Source organism: Alosa pseudoharengus, unplaced genomic scaffold, assembly GCF_046254945.1.
Source record: "Alosa pseudoharengus isolate Yale_2024_CS ecotype anadromous, Long Island Sound unplaced genomic scaffold, YU_APseudo_1.1 YU_APseudo_1.1_scf_4, whole genome shotgun sequence".
In the NCBI taxonomy this organism is placed as follows: Eukaryota; Metazoa; Chordata; class Actinopteri; order Clupeiformes; family Clupeidae; genus Alosa; species Alosa pseudoharengus.
In genome coordinates this window covers 38,496,338-38,516,024 of record NW_027468774.1, presented here as the reverse complement: position 1 = coordinate 38,516,024, position 19,687 = coordinate 38,496,338, and the positions used below count along the sequence as shown (strand labels likewise).

The following is a 19,687-nucleotide window of genomic DNA, read 5'->3' as shown; positions in this document are numbered from 1 at the left end:
GTGTCTGCATGCTGCCAAGTACAGTGCTGCTGCAGCATACATTGTCAACACAACACACGCACACGCACACACACACACCGTCAGTCAGTGCTCTGTGTGACTGCCTCTCCCAGATAGCCGTGAGTTCAGAGAGGTGTCAAAGAGGACAGGTCCCTTTCTTGCGTTTCAAGCTGGAAAACAAAGCTTTCTTGTGATCATAATGTTTAATTAACCCACCCCCCTACTGCTGAGAGAGATGTATAGACCTCAATTTGGCAGGTCTTTCCAAAGCTGCTCTTTCAGTCAGGGCCTGATATGAGAAAGTTTTATGTGGGTTTTGACGAGGTAATGGCACCATGATGGAGATTTGTGAATGATCCTGTGAAGAATGGCTGACAGTCCTTTTTCGGAAAAACACAGGGATTTTTTCCCCATTTGCTGCGTCCCATTCATCACCACCCCTAAAGCTAATAGAAGTCAGATCACCTTCATAGAGAGCTGAGGAAACCTTGACATTCTTGGAAAATGGGAAAACAATAAAATCTGAAGATTTGCAGGGGAATAAAAGCTTGCCTCAACATCACATCAATAGCAGGGGCGTTGTTTTTTTTTTTATCTCCCCTGCCTCATTTTCTCCCAGAAATTCATTTGTTTCACTTCCAAGGACTTTTGAAATAATGTTGCCAATTTAGGGTGCACAGTTTTTCCAGATAATTATAATCCGACTGCCATTCTTGTGGTGCATCAATGGGGCTTACTCTCCGGAATGTTTTGAAGGTGACATTACTTAAAATATCCCCCAAATAACAACAATTGACATTTAATTGTTTGAATCTCATCAAGAGGCCCTTTAATTAGTTTAACTTTTAACACCTTTAAAAACTAGGAGTAATTGACACACAGGCTCCGGTTAGTTGCCATTCCCCCCATGCTCAAATAACCACTCCATTCATTTCATGGATTTGCTTGTGTGCACAAATTTGCATGACTTAGAAAAAGGAACTAAGCAATGAAGAACGGAAGCATGATACCAGGCCAACAAACCTTGCTGCGACATTGTTTTTTCTTTTTCAATTATACTCTGTACTGTGGTTAGTAATTGGGGTAACATCAGAGGTAGTATGGGAGATGCGTCAGCACTGGTTCTTAGCGCCCAGGGGCTGCAGACACCGTAGAGGCTACAGAGGCAGGCTCCAGTGTCCGCTCGTCAGCTGACTAATTGGGGAAGGCGTTTGGCTCCCCTCTCCCTAAGTCGTGTTGTGCCCATTGTTTTCCTCATTTGATGTGACAAATAGCAGGCCTGTGGTGGGAGCGGGGCCAGGGTGGCGGTCTGACCTATGACATCTCATTTGTTTCTGATAAATGGCCATTTTCTCAAGGCGCATGGTTCGCTTGTGAGGCAATTGCCAGGTATGAGTTCTGTTTTTTTTTTTTTTTTTTTTTTTTTTGCTTTGTAGGGGTGTCTGTGGCATCAAAAATGTGTGCCCCGTTAACTGCAGGAAAATGCTGGGCTCATGGTAGACCTCACCGTTCTGCGTTTGCCCTGACCGAAATAATGAGGTCCAGTTGTTGTTAGTCTGTGCTGTACCCAGATGCACGCACACCATTTTTGCCAGAGGTGTTGTTCTAACTTTGCTTGCTTTGCATAGCTCTGCATAGCACATCATTTCATCCAGGCACTGCTGGGAAGTGTCAGTACACCTTGTCATCAACCACTGTCTGTTGGTGACCGCCTCGCAAACAACCACCTTATGATCAGCGCAATTACCGTGAGGGGTCAAGGCTGGCCAGTCAATCTCCTGGTGATTGAGTAATCTAAAGCACCCAGGGGGTCGTGAAATGTTTGCTATATGTTTGGTAAGTGCTTCGACCAGAGCCGATGCCAGCGTCCTACCTGTTTCAGCCCAAGCAAAGAGCTCTCACAGCTAATGGGTGTTAGAGTTGAGACGACGCATAGCATTAACCTGTTGGATCCTAGTGCAGGGAATATGGCTGTCTGGTTGTAAAATGCCTTTTAAAAATTCAGCTTATAATAGGGAGGGCATCCATCAGTCTATTTAGCATGGAGCAGAGCATGTATTTGTGCTGATAAGCCAGTGAAGAGGACTTGTCTAAGCTAGGGTTTGGGAGGGGGGGGGGGGGGGGGGTATTGCTTGTCGCAAGATAAACACAGCTAATTAGAATATGCATTTGTTCACTAATTCTCCCCCATAATTGAGATATTTTAATCTCTAAATGCGCTAGCTATTTAGTAAAGTCAGAAGGCGTATGCTCTGATCTGGAGCACGCGGTTCCAATGTGGTTTTGTCAGACACTTGGGTGTAGCCTCACAGACATATGGGCAACTTAACTGGCTTTGTGGCGCGTGATTTGGAATTGTGTCTTGGTGCCAAGAAGATAGCTGAGATGTATTGTTGAATGTTTCTGTTTTTGGGATGTTACCAAGTTACAGTTCATTTAAAGCACAGTATGGTAAGGGAAGCATCCCTTGTGTGGTTTTCCTCTAAATGAAGACTAAAGTCTCTAGAATAAATTTTCATCTTGCAGCGTGGTTCTGCCTCATTAAGAGAGCAAGATGTTTCCTGCCGTTTAACACTGATGAATGTTTGTGCTGTGCTGCCGTATACCAATATTTATCATGTTGCATTTTGAATGTGTTCAGCCTAGCTTAACCGTGTTCTGAAATAACAACCAGCCACACACAAATAGCACACTTGTGGAGAGTATACATCATATATGCATGGAGCATTCCTGCTGTGTTGCACCTAAGCGCTGGGTTGCTCCGTGCATTTGACCATTTTCCAGATTCCATTCTCCTCAGGTATCTATAGTTGTGGTTGTTTTCATTCAATGGATTGCAGAAGTCGTTATTGAAACATTCTGTTCGGTCAGCCGCAATTACTGCGCCTGAGTAATTGTCTTATTTATCATGCCTGCACCGCTTCGGTAAACGATGCTTTTGTCAAAAAATTGTTTTAGTTTGCCGAGATGTGCTGGGAGGATCATGCCTTGGCAGCATGCTACGTTTCTCATTAGGTCTGGTATGAAATTCTGTTCATGTAACCCCTGTGAAATTATGAGGCGCCTTTGCTCGAAAGACGGCAGCGAGATAAAATGCTCCTTGGGAAATGGCAAGCAATTAAAAGTATATTAGCCGTTCAAGGCCAAAAATAATTAAAGCTCTCAGACCATTGTGTTTTAGAAAATAGCTAGGGGCAGCAATCACAAGAGGTGCGTACATAGTCAGAAGTCAAAGCATACGCTGGATGTCAGGTCATGCCCTACTCTGTGTATGGCAATGAAGAGAAAAAAAAATCTAAGCCTCCCTTTGAAGCTTTCATTTGATTTCATGCCTCTCACCCTCCAAAAAGACTGTCATTTAGCAGCAAGGCTGAAGCGAGTCCACCGCGTCAGTGATTTTCAAACATATGATTGGATCTGCATATTTTAATTCAATGACTTTCGGAGAGGACGTAATACCCAACATGAAAGCACAAGCTTTAGACAGAATGTCCACTGTCTATTAATTATTCCCCATGAAAAGCAAAGTAGTAGACACAGAGTGACATAAAACACATAGAGAAAAAAACACATAGGCCACGCAGGGTATTCATGTCCAATTAGGAACTGTGTGACCTCCAGCTGAAGGCAGATAGATAGATAGATAGATGGATAGATAGATAGATAGATAGATAGATAGGTAGGTAGATAGATACTTTTTAAAATTTAAAAGGATGACGTTGGAGCTCAAAAAGAAAAGAAAAAATAATAAAAGAGAAGATAGAAAGGGAATAAGCAAAGAGTGCTATTAAATAGAGGAAGAGGGAGGCAGTGAGCAGTGAGCCTAATGCTGTTGGTCAAGCAAGCAAGGCTGTGGTGAGGTGATTGGGGGGGGGGGGTTGGGGATGAAAGTGTTGGGAAGGTAATGAACGTGCTTGGTGTCTGGGCAGGGCTCCATTCGCCTCATAGGTAAAGAATCCAGCGAGGTCCCCACTGCCCCCTCTTAACGACGGGCGGCCGCTGTGGCCATCACACACCCCGCCAGACAAATCTCCCAGGAGCCCCACAGGCTCAAAGGCACTTCTCTCCACTTCAACAGGATTTGTGCAGGCGAGATGAGCACTCCCCAAGCTCTACAGAAACATAATATGCCCCCCTCTCCCCACAACAAACACACTCATATATACACACACACACAAACACACACATATTCTCTCTCTCTCTCTCTCTCTCTGTCTCTCACACACACACACACACACACACAAGCAAACAAACAAACATATGCATAAACAAATGCACACATGCACACCCATACACACCCGTCCCTTGGGACATGGGGCCGATTAGAGACCTATCTTGCTCTTAATCATATCCTGCTGCCTGTGTAGCTTGTTTGTCATTGTAACACATTTTTAAGTGGGGCATGAGGTTGGATTTTTTTGTAAAATAAAAAAACAATGTTATTGTTCTCCTCCTTCAGCTCACTCACCATGTCTCCACTTGAACTGAAAAATAGATGTTCTTTTTCGACCTTTCTCCTTTTCTCTCTGATTTCCAGATTGGGAAATAGCATAGATTATTTATATACATCGCAAATAAATAAATGTGATGAATGGGCTTTTTCCTACAAGAACATTCTTGGACCCAGGCTCCTCGAACAGAAGATGATTCACTACCTTGTCACCTTAGCACGATGCTTTCTCGATTGAAATGCCTCAGTTACATTGGTTCCCCGAGATGTACGACTTGCTTCCCAGAATCAGATTTTTGAAACGACTTTAAAATAACTATTGTACGCAATCGGATACGTGACGAGAGCAATTGAAGCCAGAACAATATCTTCCCAGTGTATCTGTCCTTCCTGTCTGCTAGCTCTTTCTCTCCTCCTCCTTGTCAGTTCTCTCCTCCTGCGTGCCTGCGCGCACGGATAAGACTTTTTATCTCTCCCTGGTGTCATAAATAGGTCCGTAATGGAGCCTGCTGGGTGAAAAAACAGCACTTTAATAGGCTTGTGGGATTTTTTTTTTTATGTTTGTTAAATATTTTTGCGGGGCCGCTTTTTTCCCCCCATCTGCCTGAAATGAAGAGGTGTTTGAAAAAGGGAGTATCAAATCATCAGCGGCTAGGTCTGATCTGTGGCCTGATGAAAGCTGGCAGTTCCTGCAGTAGCTCAAGGGTAAAACAAAGCAAAACACAACTCTGGTTTCCACACTGCTTCATAGCTGAACACTGTTCCACTTTTGGTTAAAATTGTTGGGTTTTGCGATGGCGAACGGAGATGTCTTTCCGAAGTGATTCTTTCTTTTTTTCAGCAAAGTAGCACAGGGGAGAAAACCAACACGGTTACACTTGACAGTATCGACATAAAAGTGACATGACACTGTCATGAACGTGTCATAAACAAGTCATAAACGTTTATAACATAACGCTTCTGTCATTAAGTGTCATTCGGTTTTTGTCATAACAAGTTAGGGTTAGGATTAGGGTTAGAGTTAGGGTTAGTGTTAGGGTTAGGGTTCATGTGTCATGACATTGTCATGTGTTTATGACAGTGTCATGTCACTCTTATGTCGATACTGTCAAGTAAAGTGTTACCGAAAAACACTACATGTATTCAAATGGTCAGAGTCTGAAGACATTGTCACTAATATTTGGCATAATGTTTAAGGTGGCACACCATTGTAAAAAGTCATCCTATTTTAACTAGCTGATAAGCTCTGTCCAAAAATGTCTATTCTACTCATATTTTGAGGCATAGTGCTACAATCATAATGTGCTGAAGTGATTAAATGCAAAACATGTTTAGAGAAGTGCTATTTCACACACAGTATGTCGATTTTCACCACTGATAGCTATGTGTGTAACCAAAAAAAAGTCTGGCACTCACAATGCAATTTACAATAGCAGGACAGACAGCTTGTCCATGCTGCTCAGTTATATGCAACAGGCAGTTAATCGTTCTCTATTAAATTGCTCTAATTCCTGTTCAATTGCACATAAATGTGGACAGCAGTGTGATGGGGGAGGGGAATTGGGGAGGGGGGTCTTTTGATTATAATTACGCTTCATACAATGATAAATGACAAAATTATGAATCTTTGAAACTTTGATAAATGTGGTTGATTGCGGCGATTATACACTAATCACAACTGCACTTCTCAGTGACGAGCCACGCCCAGTGCTAACCTGTGGCCTACGCTGTGGCCCACGATATTTTGACAAGGTGTACAAATAATTTTGGGAGCAAAAGGCTTCCTGGATCCTCCCTGTCCTCCACATTTTCTCAGTATAAGCCTCAGAATGGAGGGGAATTAAGCTGCATGGATAACAGTTGGGCCAAAAAGCTCCTGCAAAGATGATTTGAATATCTTTTCAGTATTTCTAATGTTCAGAGGGGCAGAATTGATTCATTAATGAGGTATTATTTGAAAGTTTCTATTTTTGAGTGCACTTAATATTCATCAAAATCCTGCACGTTTCTGGTGCATCTACGTTCCACTGACACTCTCCCGCAGAACAGATAAGCGAAGTGCTCAGAATGTAAATACCGTGTGTAGCCACTTTGCATGCAAACCCAGGAGGAGGAGGCAGAGAAAAAAAAGAAAATCAGAGATGTGGTTATTTTAAGTCTCCACCTATCATTTGATTCCTTCTCATCTGTTTTATTTTTTCTCTGAGAAAAGCATTAATCTGCAGACTCAAGTAAGACAGACCAGCCAAGGGAGCCTCGCTATGAGCGCACTGTCTAGCTGGAGGGCTAACAGTTCCCATGGACACGAACCTTCCTTGACTTATGGAGGGCAAAGTAACAATAGCAACAGCATTCAAGTCAGTGTTGTATGCACAGTTTGTATATTTTTTTCATGAGCCTGTTTTCAAGAATAGCACACTGCTAAGCAGATGGCATAAAATGAATACAGTAGAACACCGTACTGATCCGTATACAGCATTTAACCTCATGTCTTAATCTTTAGGATTTCTTTAGTATTCCCACGTAAGTCTGACTAACAAGCTTGTGCTGAAGAGGTAAAGAGCGATGATGTGGTATTGTTGTCAATGCAGCAGCTCACTGTGGGGCTTGTTTGCGTGGTGCGGTCGGGCACGCTCTTTTTTCTATCTTAAAACACTGGCAACAGAGCTGCCAGAGCGGCTCAGAATCTCAGGCACGCAAAAAAAAAAAAAATGCTTTGAGGATTTCCCAGGCCAGCCAGAGTGGTGCCCGCGTGCTAAGAGTGGTGGTAACCTTTTGTGCATGTCGGTTCACAGTGGAGGGGAGAGGGAGGTGTGATGTGATGCGGTCGGTTGTGTGTGTGTGTGTGTGTGTGGTGTATTTGTGTGTGTGTGTGGGGGGGATTCACCATAGTCTCTGTGTGTTTTGGGTACAAGAGTTGTCCCCTCCTGACAGTCTCCTAATTCGAAACAATGCATTATTTAATGAAGCTGAAAATTGTGAAATAGGTCAATAGAGACAAAGGCAAACACACTGCAGCAGCAACAGCACAACACTCTTCAAGCTCCAGTTCAAGACTAGAGTGCCCCCTTGACAACCTTGAGATTTGTGGGTATTTGTGTATATCTAATTTAAGAATGGATGTGCAGCAAGCGTTGTTATGAAAACGAAAGAGCTCACAGAGAGGTTAACGAAGAGGAGGTAAACGAGAGGAGACATAAAGGCTGCGATAAAGAGTACTTTACCAAGTGCTTCACTGATAATGAAGGTCTTCTTGTGGTGCTAGGCCTCTCCAAGGCCCAGAGGAACACATTTTTGTTCAAATATGTGTCTGTATTGGTATGTGTGTGTGTGGTGGAATTTATTTTTTGTTTTAGTGTTTATGTGTTTTGATTGAGTATAAGCATTTGTATGTGTATGAATTTTGAATGAAACTAGTGTTTCTGTTTTGTTGAGTTGTTGAAGGGCTTTATTTTTGAAGCCATTGGATGTTGTGATAGGTGCGGTGGAAAAACAGAACTGTTTTTAAAGTTCTACACACAAATTAATATTTGCCTTAAATGCCAGGAAGCATGAGGGGGGGTTGTCAGAAGTTAATGCTAATGGAATACCGCATATGCCACGGAAGGCTCTTCAGCCAGTACATTTATTTCCGGTGGAGCGTCATTAACGACATCTTCTGTTAGGCCTATATTCTGCTCCTTTCGTGTTCACTCCAACACTAAATGTCTTGTTTATGCTCAACAGGGCAACTCTTTATTCAATTTAGACACAGGCATAAATCCTTCAGCATTTTAACATGCTCATTCACTAGGTGTAACACCTAACCGGGTCTGTGTAAACATGTACACTAAAAAAATGCAGGTGATGGTCAATCAGAAATGTTTGTGCTGGCGGAAAAGCCTTCCAGGAAGTGCTTGGCATGTAGGCAATTGGGGGGCCTTGGCATGGAAAAGTTAGCGAACCCCTGATCTACCATACCTGACATTCACTTATCTAAAAGTGCTTTTACTATTTAGTTAACCTTTATAGGGGTCTTATATTGAACATTTGGCTATTGTGAGATGCTCAATTTAAGTGCTAGATTGCACTCAATTCGAGGTGGTAAGTTCAACTCCAGCAGAGCATGATTTTGTATAGTGTGGACTGCACTTTATTCCCTATCAGTATAAAAACATTATGCCATGCTAACTCGCCACAAAGCAAAATGTTAATGTAATGATTTATATAGTGACAATAAATTGATTAAAGCAGCACTATACAAGTTTTCTACCTTAATATAACAGCTTTGAAGCCAATTTGATGGTGACCAAACATATATTAGGGGAATCGTTTACCTAGCATAACCATAGAGCATAGCTGATTAGCAACCCATATTGGAAAAACAGCTTTGCAACTTCAGGTCTCGTCAACCTGGATACATCTTGTGAGAATTGTGAAACATTACCTGGTCAGTAGATATAGCTCTTTGGAGATTTGGAGAGTCTTTGCCTTTTGCTAGTCCTTCAACTCCAAAACAAAAGTGCATGCATGCTGTACAGGGGAAAGGACTCAAGCCATGAGGAAGTGTTTACCATGCCAAGGTAAAATATACATATTTTGCGACTCTAACGGGAGCTACAGTCGCCAGAAATAGTCGCCCAGCTCTCTCGAGGCCAGAAGAGAGATCACAGGCTTAGACAACACCAATCTCTCTGTAACTGTAAAGTGCTCAGCACATTGGCGCTGACATGACTGCGTTGTCACTTGCCACACACATCAGCGCCAAAAGTTTTAACTGGGCAAGCATTGGATAAAAAATTGATTTTATTGAGCGGCACAGACAAAATAGAACAAAATCGTAATTTACATGGCGGCAGAGTTCAACACTGGTGTGCAGGGTTGTATTGAAAACAGTGGAATCTAATGTAATCAAATGTCGAAAGCGGAGTGTGCCACACTCATGTCGGCACCAATATTTGGAGCCGGAGCGCTTAAATCTGTGGTGGTTGCGGCGGTCATTCTAATTGCTCTGCACTCTAAAATCATGGCAGCAAGGTGGGGATCTGAACTGCGTCCAGCTCTCAACTTTTCCTGCTCTTCAGACATCGCTGTGGTCATCTGGCTGCTGTGGCTCCGTGCAAAAAAAAAAATTGGACGCTGGCCTGCCTCTGAGGCAGCGGCTTTATGGCATCGACAGGTCAACCAACCAGTTAACAGCGTGACATGTTCTGTTCTCAGACGCGGTCTTCAGCGACCCATCACAGTTGTCTGCCTCCTTCCCTCCTTGCCCCCGCTGCCTGCCTGATTTTTTGGCAGAGGCTCTTTCCATGTCACAGATGCGTGTCACTGCTAAGGAAATGCTGATGACACGTGGCAGTTGGACAGACAGTCGATCCGTAGACTCCGAACTCTAAGCACCTGTTGGTGCGACAGACTTTCTCCATCTTGTCAACGTAAAACCGCCTAATTAGACTCTAGACTTTGTTTTGCCAACACCACCATATTAGCTCAATAATGTTCCTGGTGATGTAATTAAGTTCACTGAGGTCCTTTTGTTGTACTTTGTGTAGCACGAAGGCAGCACTGTGATGCAGGGTGTTGTTGCACAAGAGCTTGTCTGCATACTTGGACTAAAAAAAGGATTGAAAGAGTTGTTTTTGTCTTTAGTGCATATTTCTTTTGTCTCTGTGTGTCTGCAGAGCAGGTGCCAACATTTCACAAGCTTGAATGCCCACATTGTACAGTAGGCTACTCAACAGGCTCTAATGTTAATGGATAAGATACTGGCTTGCCACAAACACAAAGAGGCTGCATTATATACACCTCCAGAAATCGATTAACAAGACATGAGGACTCTACCATTCCAGCACTCAATCCATCAGCTGCTCATATAATTCATATGATTTTCTTGTCAATTACTGCACAAAATAAGTTATCCAGCTGACTGTCCAGTGACGCTGTCCAGCACATATTGGTCATCAGCCATTTGTTCCTGTTGTATGCTAACAGAGCCAAGCTGACACTTTTCTGTCTGATCCCTTCTGTGATTTCCTGTCAGAAGAAATAGGATTTGAAGACTGCTGGTGTGCAGATGAGTAGATAATATCAGACAGTTTGGCAATAGCACTTTATTTTACAAACCCCTTGTAGCTTTTAGCCCTTAAGTCATTGACTGTAGTTTAGCACTCTTATCATGAATGCACAACATAGCATGGGGTCTCTTTACTTAGTGTTATAGTAGAGTATGTTATTATTCTTTATTCCACTGCTTGGTTGAATTTCCCATTGTCCTACGTAATTTAGAACGACCATTAACCGTATGTTACAGTTTTTAGTGCTTACACACTAAATCTTTGCTTGTCACACAATTTTCTAAACATGTCTTCCAAACATCATAACCCCACACCAAATCTGCAAAACCATACACTAATTCTCAATGTTTGACTCAGTTTTCAATTTACTAAAACACATTTTGCATAACACCACACACAATTTTCTACTTAACACACAAAAATCTAACAGGAAGTAACTTGATTTTGTTTTTCAAACACAACCCATCAAAATGCCACACTAAATCACCAGTGCTTCACTCTCTCTCTTCACATGTGTAAACACTCATTACTTTACTGAACACCATCCAATCATTGCCTTGGTATAGGCCTATGAATAGATACTCTATATGTCCTAGAGGATTTCCGTTTGAAATGTTCAGAACCAATGCAGATTTGAAAGGAAAATTCTTGTAATCGGACTTATAGTAATGTTCTACAAAAAGTCGACTTTATGTAAAACTTGTCTTTTTTACTCTAGTTTTGTTTCTCCCCAAGTTACCATTAGCTCAATACATTTTTAGACCTATGAATACATACACAACCCCCCCCCCATACACACACACACACACACACACTTTTCTTTGGAAAAAGCAAAGTAATTTCATAGTAGTCAGTCATTTCCGTCTTAGGCAAAAGCTTTTTCAAAACTCTACATCTGGTGGTCATTGTATTTTGCTTTGTTTTTTTCTTGCTGGCTGTAAATTACTGTATTCGCAACAGCAAATTATTATACTATTTTTGGTTTCAATATTGCTTGCATTTTTACTGTGTATTTCAACTTTTCTTTGTAAATACTGTAACTTTCACTTTTGTATGGAAATACATATATAAAGACTAAGACAGAAGAGCTTTAGGTTTTGAGCAACAGTGTGTACATGATGTATCCACATTGTCATATTATGAAAAAAGTGTTTGTAATGTGAGGCGAATGTTTGGTTTAAAGATGTGTTTGCGACATTTTGACATGTTGTGTGTCATTTTGTTGGAGATTTGAGGCATTTTGCATTTTGTGTGAGCAGTTGTGGGTTTTGTGTGTGGAGTTTTGAAAACGCGTGTAAACAGTTGTAAAAAACTGTATTTGCACACCTATGAAGAAGATCCATAGCCTGGCGGGCCATCCTATATCATTGAAATGTATAGTCTGGAATCGAATCATTCACCTGCTTAATCCAAGGGGCGGGCAGAGAATTGTCTTTTAAACTGCCTAGGCATGCAATAGGCCAGCGCTACGACCATATCCGTATCCGGTCGGCAAAACGGCAAATACATCCTTCTTCGAAAGGATAGCCATAGCCACTTTCCTTGTAGTTCACCGTCGCAGGACTGTCGTTATCCTGTTAAGCCCGCCTTAAGACTCTCTAACAAAATAGAGCGCTGTGATTGGATGAGGTCCACGGCGTCAGCCAATCGAAATTCCTATGGTTCGATACTAGACGTACAGGCTGAGCAAATTAATTTGCTGCCGCTAGGGTGCGTCTAAATTTCTAGGCTAGAAGATCCATTTTGTGGGCCGTATCACACTTGTATATTAATTCGCCGAACTCGTTGTGAAGTTTAAATGAACTGTCACGTTGCATCTGAGCTGTAAAATGCAGACGTTCAGAACATGGCAACATTGTAGCATATGACGGAGGTGGCTTTTAGCTAGATGGATGACAGCAGGCTAAGAAAAATAGCGATGTTTCCAAGCTAAAGTTCATCAGAATCTTGGGATACGCCCGCTTGACAACGGGAGAGATGGAACTAACGACTGGCCTTTGGCCGTAGCAACCATCCATTTAGAACTAGTAACAACAGTTTGTCCTGCAAGTTAAGAAATTAGTTGATATGTGTTGGAAGAAAGTAGTTCTACAAACAAGACAAGTTTTAGCGATTAAAACGTTTAAATTGTAACAGGAAATGAACACAACGCAAGTGGCAACAGTGGAATAAGCGGGATAATGGACTCCACGGTGGTCTGTTCACAGAAGTTAATGCACGGTCGAGGTTGTAAAACGGCCCCGACGCGAAGCGGCCGTTTAAACCTCGTAAGACCACCGACCACCGTGTCGTCCATTATCCCTTACTTATTACTATAGCATAGGATATAATGGTATTATTACACGGTAATAATGACTGTGTTATATTTTTTTTCCAGTTTTGGGGGAACAATTCCTTTTAGTTACTCTGTTTCTGAACTGTACATCATCATAATCGTTAGTTATTAATGCCAACTAGTTATATCACTGTGTCATTAGTAGCCTAGTGTGTTACTTTTATTTGTTCTTGGACAGATATCAGTTCTCTCCTTTCTTGTCAGCAGTGCATCTGTGGAGTGGTGAGCAGGCTTTTCGATAAAGGGATTTTTCATTTCAAGATTAGGTGGGAGGAAAAATAACAGCCATACATTGTGATGCGTATCGGCGTCTCTGTTTGGGGCGTGAGCCGTGTCCTGATTGGCGCGGCGCGTGTCGGTTGCCGGGAGATTGCATGCAATGCATTATTTAACTTGGGAACTTGACTCCTGCTGCAGGTTCCGCGTTTGTGCGTCTCTTCCTAGTTGCACTGCGCGTCTTGGCACGCACAACAGCACAGCATGATATTTACAAGGCAAGAAAGTATAAGGAAGTGTCTGTGTGTGTCAGAGCCTGAGTGTGGATGCACACCCTCATACCCAAAATGATTTCTATGGAAATCATCTGAAAGACTGTGCCTCCCCCAGGAAAGGGATGTGAGGGCGTTGGGGCGCAATGGTGCTGGCACTATCAGGGACATGGCAACGGCTTTAGCCTGAAATAATAGCCTTGTGGCTCATTCTATTTATCCTGGTTGACACCATCCACTTTGTTAATAAATAGAGTGTGTTCTGGGTTGTGAAATGTTAATGTATCATTTTGATAATAAAAGGTGGTTAAACAGTCATCAGTTATTTCATTTTGAAGCAAAGCCTATGAACAAACAGTCATGGGCGTTTTCTCATTATAAGACACCGATTGACTGTGCATCAGTATGTGTCTGTGTCAGGTGGCTAAGAGAGGGGGATAGAGAGAGAGGGAGGGAGAGGGAAGGAGGGGGAGAGAGAAGGAGGGAAGGAGAGGGAGAGATGTGTTTCCTTTGTTATCACTGCCATCTCCTGGCCCACAGTGAATACTCATGGACTGAGCTCATTCCTTTGTCCTCTCTCCTCTTTCTTGCTCCCTTTTTGACACACATACACACACACACACATACACACACATACACACACACACACACACACACACACACACACACAAACACACACTAAAACACACACACACACACACACACACATACACTAATACACATACACTAATACACATACACACACACACACACACACACAAATAGAAGGGGATGGGGGGTAGTGTTGGCAATCTTTCTACAATATCTTCACAAACCACAGTGTCTCTCTCTCCCATGGTCCCAAAAGGCTGTGGCAAACCCAGTCGAAAGTGTAGCACAACTCTGTGCAAGCATTGGAGGTGATTTACTTCCTGAATGGTGTCGCTGAATGGTTGAGTCGCACAACGCTTGTCGCCATTAATGAGGACACAAGGGACTGGGTGTCTGGGATGGCTTGGAATGTGGCTGCTGGATAATTAAGATGTTTTGATTGGTTGGCTCTCAGCAGCAGATAGACATGGTGTGTGTTGTGTGTGTGTGTGTGTTTGTGTGTGAGTGCGTGCGTGTGTGTGAGGTGTCAAACTAAATGTGATTTCCATCAACATTATCAACAAAAACTGGAATCTCAAGATAACTGCATCAATAATGTTATTGTAGCGGTGCACGGCGTGGGAGGTGTCGGAGAGAGAGTGTGTGTGTGCACAGTGCTTAATGCAGTGAGTGTGAACCTTTTTTTGCCGAGCGTGGAGCCTCGCTCGGCGTATGTTAATTCTGCCGTCAGTAAATCCACGTTTGTCAGTTGTTGCGTTGATGTATGGGCCGTTTATGGTTAGAAGGCAGAAGAGCAGACTCTCGTTGCTGTAGGCTCAAACACGATGTTATCAGGGTGGGAAAAAGAAAAGCAAAAAAACAACAACATCCAAACCCATCTGCTGTCAGCCGCGTCAGTTAATTAAAAGGAAAACATCCTGCTTTATGCAAATGAACCAACACACAAGTGCCTGGCGAGCTGTCCTAAGCAGACTGTCTCCCTCTGCAACGCTTGAAACAATGTTGCCCTCCTGAAAAGAGAGAGAGAGAGGGAGAGAGAGAGAAAAAAAACATGCTGCCAGTTTTGGCGTGTTTTGGTTTGTTTTACACCAGTCCTCATTGACTCTGTCCCCCCCCCAACACACACACACACACACACACACAAGCACACACAAGCACACACACCACACAACTCCTGGCGGCGTGCTATCTGTGTGCACGTGGCATCACTGGCGAACACGCTCGCTTGACGTGTTTGATGATAGTGTTGGTATGAAGGGCACGGGTGCCATCAACGCTTGCCCTCGCTAACCATTTGCATATCGTTGGAGGTGATTCACGGCGCAAAGTTGCAGGCCGTAAAAATTTAAACGAAAAAAAAAAGAAAGAAACGTTGGTGGAATTACTGCTCGCTGACTTGAAGTGGTGACCGTGTCAGGATGTTAATGGTAGGGCATGCGGTGTGGGGGGCAATTGATATTCCGCAGCGCTTGGGCAGGTTAAATGTGGTTCACAACCGAGGCTTTCCTCAGGTTTTGCTGTAACCCGCGTGTGCGTTTTATTAGGAGTTGTCTGGGCTTTTGCACTTAGCCTCCAAACACCGTCGTCAACAAAAACAAACAAATCTGTTTCAGCACCTCTACTCAACCCCACCCCCACCCCCCCAGTCCCCCCACCCCCAAACCACTCTGCCTCTTCTTAAGTCGAATACTAATGTGTGGCACCTGTGTTTGCCATGTTTGCTGGATTTAAATCTGTTTATTGAGACGATAAAGCTCGGCGGTGCATTCTTCGGGGGAACCTATTGCCAGCCTGAAAGAGATCTTCCAGTTTGACTAATGCCCACCTGCCTCTCTTTCAGGATCCAAGCGCTGAGGGCAGCAGCTGCTTAAATAAGGACATCAGCACAGTGAGTAGAAAGATGGATGTTCTACCTTTGTGTGCTCATTCCCTTTAATCTCTGCTGCTAGCTGCTGTGGATTAAAAACCAAGGGGGGACTGTAAGTGCTTGATAGACTGTATGCTCCGCAAAGCCTGACAGGGAAATGTGTTTGGCAGAAAATTCTGCATCCTGGGCCAAAACCTTCAATGTACCGTAGCTAGATTTGTGGATCACTACCGACTGCAGTCAAGAAGATGCAAGGGAGTGGAGGTGTGTGTGTGTTGGTGTGTGTGTGTGGAGGGGGGGGGGGCTGTTATGGTTCAAGATGGAGAGTTTTTTCTATAGTGATATGAAGACTATCTGTCAAGCTGTTGTGTCCAAAGTCATCAAAAGTGGCTGTTTTTTAATTCTTTTTCTTTTGCTATTTGTTTGAAAATAGGGCGATCATTTTATTTGTACCGCACACTGCAGCAGCAGTAAGCATGCGGAGCTGGCCTCTGGAATTTGAATTCACACATAGACATTTACTGATAAAAGACCCTTGGTGTCTTTGATGCCTCACCTGTATGTCTGATTATAGGGAGGCACCTATAAGCAATAGTGGGAGAGGTATTATTTAACTTACATGTATGCCAAAGGGTTTTGTTTGCCCTAACTCAAAAGTGGAGGCGAGACATATTCTGATGCATTTTTCTCTCTCTTTCTTTTTGTCATAGTTCAGCCTTTTCATCTCCTGTTTTTATTTTGAAAATGTGACTCTCAGTGTGGAAATGTTATATCAGAGGATGAATAGGCGGATACCAGTGAATGAGCCTGAAGGATGTGGCAGACGTGAGACACACACACACACACACACACACACACACACACACACACACACAGAGACACACACACACACAATCACCCACACACAAACAACACAAACACACATACACACACACACACACACACACACACACAACTGCACAGCTGAACGCAATTCTTGTTATTGGTATTGTATGTATGCGTGTAATGTATAAGCTAGACAAGCAAAACTATATGTTAGTGTGTCTGTGATCTCTTGGGACGGCTTGTTTTTGTTTCCCAGTTGTGTGTCTCAGCACTCGTGTTTGTCCCATTGAAATGCAATCAACCCCATATACCCCATTCAGCTTTAGCTAGAATATGTCAAATAAATGTTGCAATAATTGACAAGGCATCGAACTCACAAATAACAAATTATGCATAAGGTGGACCTTGCCAATATGCAGTCAATAATTCAGGAGCGTGCGCGGCCAGATTCGATCAGTTTTTTTTTTCATGCTCTCCTTTATTTTTCTCTGCCTATGGGGCAGGTCTTGGCAGCAATGGCTGCCTTCACAACAACTAAACAAGTGTCAAGCCCCCAGATTCCACACTTTAGCATTTCCTCCAACAGCTTTACCGTGAACTGCCGTATAAATCCGGTGCCAGCTAACACCCCCCTAGACATGTCTGTCTGATGTAAAGGTGCGCCCCTGTGGTCTTTCGGGGGACATTTACACATCTATAGGTCTATGCTGGACGAGTGCGCGTGCCGGCCACCAGGGGGAAGCAGTTGAATGTGATTATGCTGATGCAAGCCCCCACTGTATATTTCATGTCCTGTGGATCAATAGGAACTCAAGGCTATACAGTACGTTTCAGACCTAATGTGGCCTTGGAGAATGCAGTAGGAGATGAGTGTGCTCACCAGACCTGACAGCCCCTACTGAGCATGCCCAGAAAGCACAAACACAAACAGCCCCAGCACAAATGAGCTCAGGCCATTGTGTGGGTGTAGATACTGTATGCCCTTAAGCTTACATTTTATCATACATTTCTTAAAAATAAAACAGTGGGTCTCATTAGATTCTATCACTATGAAGTGGTAACTATACACAATTCACCCTTTACTTTTAATGCTGTTTGTGTTAAAGTTTCCATGTCTGACCTCAGTACCTAGTAGATTCTTTTCTCTGTTTATCTGCTGTGGTTGTGACTACAATCAGAATGTGATGTAGGTTTTAAAGACACAAAGTCAGATGTTATTTTCGGTCGTGGATGACGTGACTAAACAGGTGCAACATAACAGAGAAGGTCCGCACACTTGTTCTCCGTGTATTTTCATTTATTTGAGTTCAATCCCCAACAAAATGACGTTTCGAGCATGTTGGATCTTGGACTTTTGACTCCTGCACCTTAATTTGGATGTGTGCACGTTCCCAAACTAAAATACATGACTAAACAGGTGCACATGGTGGTATAACACACGCTGAACCTACACGCAGAGCCATGGTAGTAGCAGGAGACAAGGAGAATGAAATTAATTCCTATTGCACAGTTCATACATTGCATTACATTGGCAATTCAAAGTGCTGTACGCTTGAGCAGATGAAAGAGGGGAAAAATAACACATTAAAAAGGTAAAGAATATTTATAATACGTTAAAAAGAATATTTATAATACGTTAAAAAGTGTATTTTATAACACATTAAAAAGGTAGTGTAGTTAATAAGATAGTAAAAAAGAAAGGAAGCTTCAAAAGCATATTAACTAGATAAATAGGTTTAGAAAGAAAATTGAATTAAAAATTTTAGAGCCTCACTTAGGTTACATAGCATTTGCACATGCCCTGCTTGGTAGCCTACTTCACGGCTTCTGAGAAATGTACTTATGTAGCTAATATTGCGGACTTTTCAGAGAGATAAAAGGCTTAACAATGAGCCTTTTCTGTCGTCACTAAGAATCCTTTGTCAACAAAAAGAAGGATACATTCACCTTCAAAAAACTTTCTCAAAAGACTTTTTTTAAAAAGAGTGTTCTGTCTCCTCTTCATCACCAGGACCAAAGTCAGGACCAAAGACGACAATTGTGCATCAAAAGAAGCTGCAAAAGTTACTCTCTATGAGACATTAACAAACCCCTAGCTCGAGCATGAATGTGATGAAAAACAGTAGTTTTCAAAGATCCCTAATATTAAAAGCAGGTAGTGTTAAGACGCATCACGACCCACCCACCGGTACTTTCCAGACAGCCACACACTATTTTTCTCCCATTTATTTCTTTATTTCTGTTCATTTAGTCACTGTTTACATAGAGATGATGATTACGGCGATCTGATAAGGAATCACAGGAGGGAGAGAGAGACAGAGAGAGAGTGTGTGTGTGTGTATTTGAGAGAGAGAGAATGAAAGAGAGTGTGTGCATGTGTGTGTGTGTGAGAGACAGAATGAAAGAGTGTGTGTGTGAGAGAGAGAGAGAGAAAGAGAATGAAAGAGAGTGTGTGTGTGTGTGTATGTGTGTGTATGTGAGAGAGAAAACTGAATTGAGCAGCCAGACGAGTGCATGCGATGGAATGGGAGAGGAGGGAGGGTGAGGAAGTTCTCCTTTCCCAGCAGGTGGAGAGAGAGAGAGGAGGAGGAGGAGGCGAGAGCAAGAGAGGGAGAGGAAACGGAGGGCTGATGGAGGATAAGCCGAGCGACAGGAGATGAAAGGGGACCCATCGGAGGTGTCAGCTCGACTTCACAGGGCCCGCCGAGAGGAGCTAAACTGCCTTTATTTTACCAAGAGGCCTCTCGACGGGGGTGGGAGGAGACAGCTCAGGCTCGGTGGTGCTGGGGGTGACGGGCGTGATGGGGTGGGGGTGGGGGGGGGGTGGGGGGGCATTCTCAGGTTGATGATGGCCATGGCATGTCAGAAGAGGAAGGAGACTTGCCTGTCAGCTTTGAAGTTGAGGCTGCGTTAAAAAAAAGGAGAGAGAGAGATAGAAAAAGGAAATTGTAAAGAAAAAGAACGGTGAAAAAGTGCTGGTTTTTTTTCCATTTGGGAGAAAAATAGGCAGGCCATTTTAAGATGAACTGGCAATGCTCTCAAGCTTGCTTAGCATGGTTTGGTTCATCACTGGGGCCC

The 19,687-nt window shown here is 43.0% G+C and overlaps 1 protein-coding gene across 1 annotated transcript in view; it reads left to right on the top strand.

Moving 5' to 3' along the window:
• The first annotated feature begins 15,760 nt into the window (after nt 1–15,760).
• The window catches only part of rbfox1 (RNA binding fox-1 homolog 1), a 230,591-nt gene continuing 226,664 nt past the window's right edge, over nt 15,761–19,687 (top strand). The window contains exon 1 of the mRNA XM_076266200.1: nt 15,761–15,805. The gene's annotated coding sequence lies outside the window, so the exon portion shown is untranslated. The remainder of the gene's footprint in view (nt 15,806–19,687) is intronic.